The sequence below is a fragment of the Pezoporus flaviventris genome, unplaced genomic scaffold (assembly GCF_033815535.1).
Source record: "Pezoporus flaviventris isolate CSIRO_AGI_PZ_B2104156 unplaced genomic scaffold, CSIRO_AGI_Pfla_v1 ptg000036l, whole genome shotgun sequence".
NCBI lineage: Eukaryota > Metazoa > Chordata > Aves > Psittaciformes > Psittacidae > Pezoporus > Pezoporus flaviventris.
In genome coordinates this window covers 2,577,804-2,590,849 of record NW_026892584.1, presented here as the reverse complement: position 1 = coordinate 2,590,849, position 13,046 = coordinate 2,577,804, and the positions used below count along the sequence as shown (strand labels likewise).

At 43.9% G+C, this 13,046-nt stretch overlaps 1 long non-coding RNA gene across 2 annotated transcripts; it reads right to left on the bottom strand.

Moving 5' to 3' along the window:
- Positions 1 to 6,530: 6,530 nt before the first annotated feature.
- LOC133274734 (uncharacterized) lies at positions 6,531 to 12,568 on the bottom strand. Of its 2 annotated transcripts, none has more exons than XR_009745220.1 (3): positions 10,376 to 12,568; positions 7,312 to 7,882; positions 6,531 to 6,797 (listed from the first exon to the last, which is right to left on the bottom strand). It is a non-coding gene; the product is annotated as an uncharacterized LOC133274734 (long non-coding RNA). The 2 variants fall into 2 exon arrangements; XR_009745219.1 differs by having other exon boundaries at positions 6,531 to 7,882; positions 10,376 to 10,848; positions 12,085 to 12,568.
- Positions 12,569 to 13,046: the final 478 nt, after the last annotated feature.

The window sequence follows — 13,046 nt, the reverse complement described above, 5'->3', positions numbered from 1 at the left end:
CTTGTCTTTGGTTAGACGAGCATATAGGAGGACCAGGAGATTTTCCCCAAGGCTGGACAGTCATGAGTGGCAGGGCGTGTGGGACAGCATGGGCAAGTATCTAGGCCACTGGGCCCCTCCAGTGCTTTGGAAGCGTCGGAGATGGAAGGCAGCTGTATGGAGTCCCCAGCAACAAGCTGCAGAAACTGCTGAAGGGGACGGTGAATTATTTTAAGCCAGGTGGGCCCATGGCACTTCAGGCCATCAGAGCAGAGATGCAACATAGAGATGGACTCATGATCGAGGGGTGGACTTAGCAATGGACACTATTGCCCAGGTTATTCACAAGTGTGAACACTGCACACAGTCTCTCCTGCTCTGAAAGACTGTTACAAGTGACGGAGCCTGGCATCATGGACCAGATGGACGCAGCAGCTTTATAGCTACTGGTCCATGCACTTAGATAAGAGTGATGGTATATTGAAAATGTGGGATCTGAGCATGACATGAATGGTATGGATTAAGGGGTGGATAATGTCCTGGGTTCAGCAGTAGCAGTCATTTTTCTCCTTGGTAGCTGGTGCAGTGCAGTGTTTTGACTTTCAGCTCGGGAACAGAGCTGATAACAAGGATGTTTTGGTTTGGCCAAGGACTTTGTGAGCCTCATGCTCTGCCAGGGATGAGGGGAAGCCAGGAGGAAGCAGAGACAGGACACCTGACCCAAACTGACCAAAGAGCTATTCCATACCACAGCACGTCATGCTCAGGATGTAATGGAGAGTTACCCAGAAGAGTTAGGAGTCTGCAGGGTTGGAGGAGGTATCAGTCAGTGTTTGGTTGGCTTGGGGGGGCGAGTTATTGGTTGGCTGGTGGTGAGGTGTTGTATTCTCTCCCCTTGTTATTTCCTTGATCATTATTATTATTGGTGGTAGCAGTAGTGATTTGTGTTATATGTTAGTTATTAAACTGTTCTTATCTCAACCTTGGGGAGTTGCATTCTTTTGATTCTCCCCTCTGTCCCTCTGGGAGTAGGGGGAGAGAAAGAAGGGGGAGAGTGAGCGAATGAGTTGCCTGACTGGGTTTAAACCGAGACAAGCCCCTACTTCACAGTCTTCCCTGCAGGCAAGGGTTTTGCTGCTGGGGAATTTTTTTTTTTTTTTTAATATTTTGCAACTGTTTCCTGTTTTCACCCTCAGTGAAAAGCAATCAAAAAAGGCAGAATTCAGATTTTTATTTCCTTCCTTCAAATACCTTCTTTCTCAGATAATTTTTTTCTTTTTTTCTTAGTTTTTCTGCTGCAGCCTTTGCTTGTCCATTAGCAAATATGTGTGCCTGAGAAGTATGTTCTTTCTTGTGTGCTGTTTTCCTGGGTTATTGGTGTGGGCATTAGGTTGCAGTAAGGCACCCAGTGCATGTGTAGTGTTGGAACTGTTCCTGCAATTACCCAGTCTGGGGACTTGGTGTGTGTCAGCTGGAGCCAAAATGCTTCTGAACTAAAAGCGATGCTCTGTCAGTTTACCCTCAAAACCACTGGGGTGGAGGAAAGGAGAATCTCTGCAGTTTGGCAGGGTTATACAGCAATAACCACCTGGTTTTCTCACTAAAAGCACCTGACAGGTGATTACTGACCCAAAGCTGTTAATGTTTTACTATGGCCCAAACTCTGACTTGCCTGTTTGCATAAATTTTTCTCATGTAAACCCTGTGTTCTGATAAAAGCTGTGGAAGACCAACACCTAAAGAGCCCAACAAGAAATCTGGAGAGGGGCTTTTGACAAGGGCCTGTGGTGACAGGACAAGGGGGAATGGCTTTAACATGACAGAGGGGAGATTGAGATACCAGGAAGAAGTCCTTCCCTGTGAGGGTGGTGAGGCCCTGGTACAGGTTGCCCAGAGAAGCTGTGGCTGCCCCATCCCTGTCAGTGCTCAAGGCCAGGTTGGACAGGGCTTGGAGCAACCTGGTCTAGTGGAAGGTGTCCCTGCCCATGGCAGGAGGGGTTGGAACTGGGTGAGCTTTAAGGTCCCTTCCAACCCAAACCATTCCTTGATTTTATTGTTTTACAATGTTCTCATTCTCAGAGAACATGTTATGCTTTTATTGCAGTTGAAAGTACAGGAAAGTTATGACCATATTTTTCACAAGCAAGGTGTCAGATTTAGCTTCCTCATTTACACTTACTTGTGTTCGTTTCTGAGAGAAATCCTCAGCTACCCTTTGGTACCAGATGGAAATACGGGAGCCCACCACCTTTGAAATTAATTTAAGACAAACTTGAAGCACCTTATATTTAAGAAGGGAGCTGGACATATGAGTGCAAGGAGTGCTGCCAGGTCACCCTGCTGTCATTGTGGCACAAATTCTCTTGCTGCAGCATCCTGCCTTGACCTCCCTGCACCTTTCCTGCTCCCCTGCCCTAAGTGGAGCACTCTCTAGGAAGGAGCTTCTCTTGGTCATGTCTCTGTTCTATCAAAAAGATAATGGTGTGTATCTCCCTCTGTGTTGTTGCCTTGGTACTTGACTTAGGGCTAAGCAGAGGGACATGGGTGTCACTCGAACTTACTAGACTCCCCTTTGTGGCACTGATTTCTCCTCAGCCAGCCCTCTCAAGGCATGACTGGGCTTGACCCTGTCTCTTCTATGAGACTTGACAGCCTGTTTGGCTTCACAGGCCACTGCTGGGGATGAGCTCTGCTGCATGACATTGTGGTGCCCCAAGGGCTGTGGCTGAGGTGATCCAGGCAGGAGACCTGGATCATGAGGAGATATGCCTGATGGAAGCATGCTAATGAATGACCTAATTCTGGCCAACCTGCCATGATTTCTGCAGCTCCTGCTGTTAAAACAACAGACTCCAGCCAGGCAGAAATCTCCCAAATGTTGATTTTACTTATGAACCACCTGAATTTCTTTCCCTGTCCTCTTCCTGGAGTTTTACTTCTTGACAAGAAGCTTTTGGAACATGGAGAAAAGCAATTAGTGATGGACTTGGGGGGTTTGACTGGCATAGTAATTACTCTGGAAAATGTAATTTCCCCTGCATATTAGAGATGGGATTATTTCAATCAGATCTCGTTAATATGCTGTTCACCAGCAAAGAGCCCAACAAACTGTCTCTTAATAAGATTAGTGTGTTGTGGGGTCATGATGCAGAAGGCTGCTAGGTGACATATTCAAGTTCTTGTTCTAAAGAAATAAATTATCTTCTGCTGTTTGGTAATGGCATACAGGAGTAGATTTCATTTTAAAAAGATGGAGACCTGACATTTATCTATTTCCTGACAGCTAGCAGATAACCTGTGCCCATCTTCTTTTGTCCAGACGCTGTACATCAGCAGCAAAACCCTAGGATTAGGAAGGGAGCCTGGAGCAGTGGTTGGAGCAGCTGAGGACAGACAGGCAGGTAGCATCCCTGTCATCTCTTGTTAGATCATCAGTGTCTTATCTCCTCTATGACTGTAAGTATGACCTTCTGATGTCTGCTTCTCTTTGTTTATCTATAACATGTGGATAATAATCGTCCAGATTTCATCTAAGATTAATGGCTGTTTCGGCAGTGCTCCAGCTCCTTTGGAGCAAGCTCTGACCCCCTCATCAGGGGCTGTCGTCATGTATGACCTGTTGTGCTCTGCGGGAGTGAAATTGTAATACAGAGGAATAGAAAGAGATGCTGTTGGTTTGGTTGTAGTTTGATCAACTGTGAAAATTCAGGCCTTTCTGGGACACCATGTACACAGATGCCTTTTATGGTTGTGCAAGACTTCCTTCACTCCTTGCTGATGCCTGTGGGGTGTTTTGGGGGAAGCCAGAGACTGACACTACTTAAAATGTTTCCAGGCAGCTGTCCCCTTCCTGACTCTGCTCACATCTGTCTGCCATCTGTTTCGATTTTGCCTCTGCTGTGCTGCATGTAAAAATCCTCTTGAAACATCCGGGGCACAGAAAGCTTGGGGTGTGAGGGGCCATCTGCTGTTGCTGCATAAAATGTGAGAGGCTCTGATCAGTGTCCGGGAGGAAAACCAGTTGGTACTTATTATTGGCTCTGCTGGTGCAGAGGAATCTCAGTTACGGGTCAGGAATCCTTGTCGTTGAGCTAAATATGCAAACAACAACAAGAACAGGATCCAGTCTGGTAGTGTCCTGTGCTAATCCTTCCATACCCCCTCCAACCCCTCTGCCACTGTCTAGGAATATTTTAAAAGTTAAAACCACAAGTCAACCCTACCCCGAAAAGGAAGATGTGCCAGATGGTAGAGTCTTGAATGTCACTATTGATTTTTACCTGAAAGGCACTGGCATATTGTAATGGAGTGCAGTGGTGTAAAAACCCCCAATACTTTACCAAGAGAATTCAGTCCTCTCTCATACAAGCAGTGTGTTTAACTGCTTTAGCATTAAAATAAGTAAAGAAAGCATTGCTTAGCCTCTTGGTTTCTTGATGTCTCATTCACCTTTTGGAAAACATGCAGAAAGAGGAGTAGGGAAAGCCACTTCACGTTTATGTAAGTTGAAAATCTTTTCCACACAGTGATATTAAGCTGCAGTTAGAAAGTGTATTTTGTTGCAATTTACTGATGAACTAGATAGATAGTGCCAAGTTGTAATGTTATGTTTAGTATTCTTATACGTCCATAGGTAGAAGTGGTGCAGTAAATTGCAGTGTCATGACACTTCTGCTGTGCATACTAGTAATATACTGAGCTATTTGTGCAAGATATTGTGTGTTAAATGTTATCAATGTATGGTTTGAGCCAGGGGAAGGGTGGCATGCCTGAGAACATTGCTTTGGTGGACTTAATGAAAACTTAGAGCACAAGACTTTCCCTATGCCCAATAAATGCTTTTTGAAGGATATATTATATGACTTAAATATCTTACAGTCTGAACAGATAAGAACATTAAAGACAGTGCAAAATAGCTCTGAGGTGAGCAGAGGAGAGCTTGCAGTCATCTTGTCAGTGCCACAGTTATATTTCTTGGGCAAAGGAGAGTAATGGTTTCTCTTTTTCCCCAAAATACCTTTCTTAAAGGCCACAATGAGTTATCAGTGGAAAGTGAAGCAGTTGTGTAGCTGAAAAATATCTTTTTTTCTTTTCTTTTTTTTTCTTTATACACTGCTTATAGTGCTGCTACATCTCAGTTGAGTTGCAAATATGATTTTCATACTTCCAAAAAGGGAAATCATGGAAAAACACTTTTGCCCTCAGAATGTTTGATTACCTTCTTTACCTTCTTTTATCTAGTTCCAGGTGTAGTAGAATCCTAGTTATGCTGTTGTAGCTGTTCATCCTCTCTTTGTTAAAACAGCACTAAATATTGAAGACCAATGGTTCCTTGGTGAGCATGGAAGCAATTGATAGCTAGTATAGTGTCTCACCACCCCAAAACCTCAATTCCAGATTTCAGAGGTTCTCAGTTTCTTCTCCCTAATGTGTTACTGTTATGTGTGATTTTAAAAAAGGCACTCTTGACAAAGAGTAAGTATTGCCAACAAGTAAGTAATGCAATTGCATTTTCAGCGTACATAAACCAGGTCAGAATCTGTGTCAGAAGAGATAGGGCTCCATTTTAGTAAGTAAAATATCCACTGAACATGTTTCTTTAGCCTGAAAGCTGTAAACATTACTTCATCATCTGCTTAAAGACCAGGGATGTTATTTATGGCTTAACCTATGATTTCAATGCTAAGGCAAATTAACTCTGTTGCTCTTTGTTAGGCAATGCTTCCTTAGAGTAAAGTCAGTGTAAAGTCTCCACTGGATTGCAATTGTAAGAAGTCAGTAAGGAGAATGGCATGACTTAGGTGAGTTGCTACATGTGAGTATTTGAAAGACTATTAGATCATCCTTGTTGGCATCTCCAGAACTCAATGTTGGGAATTTCATCTGGTGCTGCTGCACTGGACTCGTAACTTGTACTCAGCCAAAGCATATCAACACAGCAAGATCTCTGTTCAAATTAATTCTAGGCTAGTTGAAATCAGAAGCTGCTACATGAGGGTGGCTGGTTATTAATACAGGATGGGAGGTGGTGAAGTGTCTCGTAAGACAAGTTATATACCAAAATGCCTACCTGCCTTCTACTCTCAGAGTCCCGTGTGTTAAACTGGCATTCACACCACCCCAATCCCCTTTGGGTTCAACACTTCCTCTGGGTTTCATGGTATCACTTTTTTGCCTGCCAAGCTCTTTGGACACATTACCTTGTTTTAGCTGTGTAGATCTTGGCAGGGGGTTGGAACTGGATGAGCTTTAAGGTCCCAATCAAAACCATCCTGTGATTCTGTGATCTGAAAGCTGAGCACAGACAAGAAGAGAAATAAATCTCAGTGTGAAAGACCAACAGTTTGGGCTTAGCTGGGCACCCAGGTAGTTTCTTGGAGAGGTTTCCACCAGCCTCTGCCTAGGCGGAGCAGAAGGACCTGCTCAGGTTCTTCCCTCTCTTTAGGCTGCTCAGAAATGGAAAAGGGCAGCTTTACGGCTGTATTTGAAAACACGGTGTGAGAACTGTGTAACACATTATGTTCTCTTGCACTGGGTTTGGAATCCAGAAAAAAATCACAAAGCAGGATACCCTTCTTATGAAGTCACTGTAGCAGTAATTTTGTATATTATTGAGTAATAGCAGCCCTTTTGCAGCTTGCAAGTGAATTTCTTGGTTGCCTTCTGTTTCCCTATCCAAAAACACACAACAGTGCCTCTTTGGGCCTGGTGCATAGCTTGGGCATAGTGTGACATTTTTCACAAAAACACTGATGTTGAAGCGAAGTGAAAGGACATATGCAGAGCGGAGGAGCGAGAGTCTCTTGGGTGTTAGCACCCTGTAACAGATATGAGAGGGAGATGTTCTCAAGTCAGTTTTACTGAGTTCTTAGGAAATTGATTGTAGATGGAGTCACATTTTGAAATCTCATAAGAAAAAAGGCTTCCTAGTCACCTATTCCCAAGAGCAGCATAACTTCGTAGAATTTTAATGAGACTTGTACATAGAGATCGCTTTTGTGTGAGTGAGCTCAAACCTATTTGTTCCTAGAATCTGAGCTTTTAATTTTTTAAATAAAATCACCAAGGTTACAAATGCTTTTGCTGTCAAAGCATTCTTGGGAACATCATCTTAAGACAGCACCTACAAATGGCTCTTACCTTTTCAAGGATAAAAACCTAGAGATTCCAGCTCTTTTTCAGTGTATAGGACAATCTTAAAATGTAACTCCATCACCCCGCTGTGGCCTGTCTGTGTTAAAAACGGGGTTTTCCATCACAGGGAAGAGGTAAGGGTCACCATCAGAGGAGCAGGAAAAAGAGCTTTTTTATCGTGAACTGTATCTCACAAACCTGAGGAGGCTCACAGGAAGGCTGACTGCACATCCTCTGCAGGGGCAGCCACAGAGCTTTCAATTTCCACAATGTGCTGAAGGCATTGAGCCAGAATCAGCACCGGTGGTACAAAGCAATGCAACCACCTGATTTTCAGTGGCACTGCATTCATTTACACCAGTAATTTCACATGTCCTGCTTCCTGTTGAGTGTTTTTTCCCCAATCTGTTGTGATGAATAGCTATCTACCTGAGATGCTGTTGATCTTAAATCATAGGGATGAGGAAAAACGGAATTTCCAAATGCTGGCACACCTTCTGCTGGCGGTTTGATTTAGTTACAGCTATTGCTGAAAGCTTTGCCACCGAGTTCTTGTCTCCATTTCTACTTGAGGGTTGTCACACCACGCACTGCCTTTGTCAAAAGAGCTTGCTTGTTGGCACAGATGTAAGGCAACGCAGGAATGGGATAGTTCTTCACAGGCTTTCTTTTGTTGATTCTTTTGTTGTTCCTTGGTGAAAAGCCTGAAAAGGTCAGCATAAGCCTTGGCTGTCGAAGTGCCCATGAGAAACAAGTGCTTCTGCTGCATCTGAAAGAGAAGAGGAGGCAAAGATGAAGAAATTCTTCATCTTCCCTGCCTTTTGTTCTGAAGGCAACTGCCTGCTGCTGAAATAGGGTGGTGCAAGTGCTGTGCACTGTACGCCTTGCTGGGGTACCTTTCCTGGAGAGATACCTATTAATCATAGAATCATAGAACAGTTTGTGTTGGAAGGGACCTTAAAGCTCATCCAGTTCCAACCCCCTGCCATGGGCAGGGACACCTCCCACTAGACCAGGTTGTTCCAAGTCCCATCCAACCTGACCTTGAACACTGCCAGGGATGGGGCAGCCACAGCTTCTCTGGGCAACCTATGCCTGTGCCTCATCACCCTCACAGAGAGGAACTTCTGCCTAGTGTCTATTCTCAGTCTCCCCTTTGTCAGGTTAAAGCCATTCCCCCTTGTTCTGTCCCTACAGGCCCTTGTCAAAAGCCCCTCTCCACATTTCTTGTCAGCCCCTTTAGGCACTGGAAGCTGCTCTGAGGTCTCTCCAGAGCCTTCTCTTCTCCAGGCTGAGGAAGCCAGCTCTCTCAGCCTGTCTCCAGAGCAGAGCTGCTCCAGCCCTCGGAGCATCTTCATGCATTAAAGCAGGCTGTCAATAACAGTTTAAGGTTCTGGGGGTGTGAAGCTGAGATTGTGCCAGCTATGCCATTTGCAGGGGAGCTTTTGGATACCGTCCCAGGGAATGTTTCCTGTTTTACTACTCTGTACCTGCATGCTCGTACACAACTCTCACATTTTTTTGCACTTTGGTGAGCTTGATAGTAACCAGTGCTTTGCCTTGGGTGAGGTGACTTTGCTCTTTGCTAGCTGATTTGATGAAACACTGGAAATGAAACTTCTGGGCTTTATGTATCTTTCAGATCTAATCCTGACTGTAGATGAACAAATTAAGAATAGAGATTTGGATTCAGTTACGGGCATTTGTTCCAATCCTTAACCTTTCTGAGATCGTGTAAAATTTTCCTGGGGAAAGGTTGAAAGCCTCTCTTTGCAGATATCTGAAAATTAGATTGGATAAGGCAGTAGCAAGTATCCTATAGGGAATACTTCTGCACTGGAAAGTGGTGTAGAGGACTCAGATTCAGAGATGAAAAAAGATCCTTTACAGTACAGAGCAAAAATAATTTTGCAGCTGAGGTGCTAAGAATCACATGCACTTTTATTTCTCTTGAGCCTTTGAAGCAACAGCCTGTCAGTGCTTGAGTTCCCCTTAAATTTATGTGATGCACCCATTTCCTTATTATTTTCATAGACAAGACATCCAGCAAGGCGTTCATTTTGAAATGTCCTGCTATTATGAAGGCAGTTGCTGTTCATTGTAAGAGAAGCAATCACGATGAATTAATTTTGCATTCATGTAGATGTTATGAGCATTTTGGATTTGTTTTTTCTAATTTATATCAGTAAACGGACACTTAAAAGCATTATCTCTATGCCCATTGCTCTGCCAAGGGAGCAAGGGAAAATCGTGCCTGTAGATTTAGCCTTGCATAATTCCCAGTTTAGTTGGGAATTTCCTCCTGGCTAGAAATTAGCATCCAGCCCTTCAGGATTGATTGACTGTTTCTTGTGACAGCATGGACCTTAATCAATGTGTTGCATACACAACAGGCCCATCTGTTCATGCTGTAGGCGTTCCGCTGTCATTTAGCGGCTGGCTCAATTTAATGAACCACTTACTGTATCAGATACCTGCTTTGAGGCTGGGGGGATTTTTTTGAGCTGGAAGGGAAGGAGCTCTCAGCATTTATCAGAGGAACCATCCATTTTCTTTTTTTGCAGAGCGCTTTGGGTACTTCCCCTCACATAAGCGCAATTTAGCTGCAAAAGCTTGGCCTTGCCATGATAAGTCTGTTTTCAGGGGATAAACTCTGTAGTTCAGTGATGCAGAATTTGCTCAGTGAACTGGGAGCGAGAAATAATTTGGTGGCAGAGGCTTAGAGTTCAAACAGGACAGAACTTTCAGGTTCTGATGTGAACAGTGAAGTATGTGGGGAGGGTACAGAAGGGGAGAAGTGCAGGGGCACCAGAGGGCTTGTGCAGATCCAGGTACAGAGTGAAGAGTGCTGGGGAAAGGCATTTAGATCAAAGGATCATAGAATGGTTTGGGTTGGAAGGGACCTTAGAGCTCATCTAGTCCCAAACCGTGCCATGGGCAGGGTCACCTTCCACTAGACCAGGTTGCCCAAGTCCCATTCAACCTGGCCTTTGAACACTGCCAGCGATGGGGCAGCCACAGCTTCTCTGGGCAACCTCTGCCAGGGCCTCACCACCCTCACAGGGAAGAGCTTCTTTCTAATATCTCATCTCAATCTCCCTTCTGTCAGGTTAAAGCCATTCCCCCTTGTCCTGTCACTACAGGCCCTTGTCAAAAGCCCCTCTCCAGATTTCTTGTAGATGTCTGTGCAGCTCTCCAATTTGACCCAAGCTCCACTGGGTCTGCCACACCACCAAACAAAAACATGCAAATTTTTATATACCATGCATTCACAGTGTTTCTTTATGCTTTCCAAGTCTTTTGAAGACCTGAGTGCTCCTGATGATTCTGGAAACCCACCAGAGCTATTTTGTGTATCACTGGTAGGGTGCTCACATCTCCTAACACTCTTGTGAGCCAGCAGAGAAAACAGTAGCACTGAAGAACTATGTGATCAGCTGAGGGTCATTGATGAGGTAAGCCACAGGAAGAACTGGAATGTGGAAGTCCCAGTTCCCAGATTTCTAAGCACTCTTCAGTCTCCTCTGTTCTTTCCCAATGTCTCCATAGGCAAGTCTGAAAGCAGGAGTCGTTGGTGCGATTTTACCATAGCAGATCCAGCTGGTCCCAAAATATCTGTGATTTCACACCATAAGTATAAAGTTCACATCTATGTCATGATTACTGAGTCACTAAATCAAGCATACAGGTCTCACACTGGTGGACTTCATTTTCAAAGGCTGGAAGAGGGAAAGGCTGGAAAACCAAAGAAGTTAGGGAAAGTTGAGTTGAGACCCATAGGCTTTTTGATAATACAGTCACGATTTCATCATGAACAAAACAATGTGTTTCACTTGACCACTCTATTTAATAAGGATTCGCTTTCACTGGATTCTATCATTTCTGAAGTAATGAAATTCCTGCATCATCTTGAAAGAGATAATTTGACCCCTGTGTTTATATGCATGTACATGACAGCAATTTCTAGGGGGCACCCAGTAGGTACATTGATGCTTACGTTTTTGATGCAGGAGAAAGGTTTCTCCTCAGGTTTATTGGTTCAGACAGCTAGCTGAGAATCATGGTTTTGAAACAGCTATTCTGCCCCTACCGTGTTCAACTCTCTTATTCCACACTGGGAAGGCTGTCGTGTGGTTTAGGCATAATCAATTCAGATGCTAACCTGCAAAGAGGAATCCTTAATGCGAAAGGGGAGTGTGCAGATAGAGAGTGAAAACAAAATAGCAGTTGAGCCTCAGGTACAGAGTTAGTTATTTTTTAAATAGTTTTGAAATACTCCCTCATGGGTAAGGTCTTAGGGGTACTGCTATCCTTTATTGCCCTTTTTACATGGAAACGCATAATGGTTAATATCTGCTGCTTCATGTCTATGTTGGAAGAGGTTGGGGGGGCAGCTGCCATGGCCACTTGTTTATGTGGTCTTAACATATTCAGCCAAATCAATTCCTTGTGCAAAGACTTCCATGCATCATTCATAGCTGAATCTGAGACTTGTGATTTTGGGGGACTTTTCTCTTTGGTTTAGTAGAAGTGAAGAGAATAGATTTAGTCCGGTCCTCTCAGTATGAACCCCACCCCATGCCTTCCCCCTTATAATAGTGTTGTGTAAAACGTTAGAGTTGTGGAGCTTGATCATACAAGCTGCTGTAGCTTTCAGCCCTGGCTCATTTTTGAGCCATTTCTGAAAAATGCTAAATACTTCCCGCACCGGAGGTCTAGTGTCATTCTCATCCCATATTTCAGATAATCACTTCAAATGAAGGTCAGGTAAATTGTACCTTCAGACTAAGATCATATAAACCTTGGTGATTCTTTTCATGAATAGTTTTTGGTTTTTTGTTTTTTGTTTAAATGTCCAAGAATTGACTCCAAATTAGATTTAGGAACAGAGGAAAGCAGCACAATTGTATATGTATATGAAGTTAGAATGGAAAGCAGTTTGTTGTGAAAAGATCCTTTTGAATTTTCCACCTCCCGGACAGTCACATAGCAGTCATGCACATTGAACCTTGGGAGCTTCCTGTGAAGAAGAGTGTGATGCAGGTGCTCTTTGGTGATGATTTACTTGTGGGCTTGAACTCCTTTTTTTTGCAGTGCTACTCTGCAATGAAAACAAAAAAGAATACAATATACAAGCCAGTGTTTACCCCTTTGCCTCTTAATTTGTTCTTTGGTGTCAGCACTTACAGACATGGCGTTCAAGTGCCAATTGGAAACTCTTCTGGAGTTTAAAGATGGGAAATTACATTCTCTCTTAAGACAAGACCAGTCCTATGTGGATGAAGGACAATTTCTTCAGCACAGTGACAGCAGTGTGAGCATCAGTGCTGCTTCTGCCAGGAACCATGTGTTGCCTTACAGTCAAAACTGTTAACAGTGTTCAAGCCTTAAAACTACCTCTGTGACCTAATGCACCAGGCTGTGAGGTCTGTTTAGAGGAACGCTGATGGTAGTTCGTTCACTCTGTCCCCAGGCCACCAAGGTGGTGGGTTGTAGCATGTTTGTCCAGTTGCAATCAGAATTAGATTGTGCATGGAATGAAAAACAAGAACTGAGATTTGGTGTTGGATCATAGGCCTCCTGTATTCACTTTACAGGTCTCTTGTTTTCATTCCCACTCTGTCTGTGTTTAGATGAGCCAAACCAGAGTAAGAAGACTGCACGGTAAGAGACCTGGGGACTTGACACTTGGGATGGTTTGATTGACAGTCCCAAAAGAGGAGCAGCAGCATGGGAATTCTGAGCTGTCTATCCCTGGCTCTTCCAATGTGTGTGTAGTAGTAAAAAATATTCCTGGGCCTTGCCATGTTTTTCATTATGTGTGATCCCTGGGTGGCATCCCTGTCTTGAATGCGAGCCAATGTAATTCTTATCTAATAGATAATCACAGAGCTCATCCTCAGCCACTGAGAGAGAGTTGAAGAGCTAATTAT